The sequence below is a fragment of the Capsella rubella genome, unplaced genomic scaffold (genome assembly GCF_000375325.1).
Source record: "Capsella rubella cultivar Monte Gargano unplaced genomic scaffold, Caprub1_0 scaffold_8, whole genome shotgun sequence".
Taxonomy (NCBI): domain Eukaryota; kingdom Viridiplantae; phylum Streptophyta; class Magnoliopsida; order Brassicales; family Brassicaceae; genus Capsella; species Capsella rubella.
Window position 1 is genome coordinate 1,368,713 of NW_006238916.1, and position 546 is coordinate 1,369,258.

The window sequence follows — 546 nt, forward strand, 5'->3', positions numbered from 1 at the left end:
GCATAAAATATGCAGAAATATAAAAAATATTTTATTATATCATCAAATTTACAAAACTATATATAATTTTAAACAGATAACAAAAAATGTTTAAATTTAAAATCTGAAAATAAATCAATAATTTAAAATTTCTTTGCTAAAATCTAGCGAATCAACATTCCATATCATATCAAATATCTTAAACTAATATAATTTTGTACTTGCGAAGAAATTATATAATTTCGTACTTGAGAAATAATAGTCAACCATAAATGTGGAGAAACAAACCGTAAAAATATGTCATATTAATTATAAAAATATTGATCGATCCTATAATTTAGGAAACTAATAAATTTAACTAATTAGTGTAGATTCATCGGTTCAAATTTCCATTTATTAAAATCTTAACAATAAAATCTAAACCGATCGATATTAAATCTATATATTGAAATATATTTTGTATGATTCAAAATCGAGTGTATAACATCTACATATTAAACTATATGTTTTGAACTTCTTATATAAACGAAACGAGTATAAATTTTGATTTTGAAAGTTATACCAAAT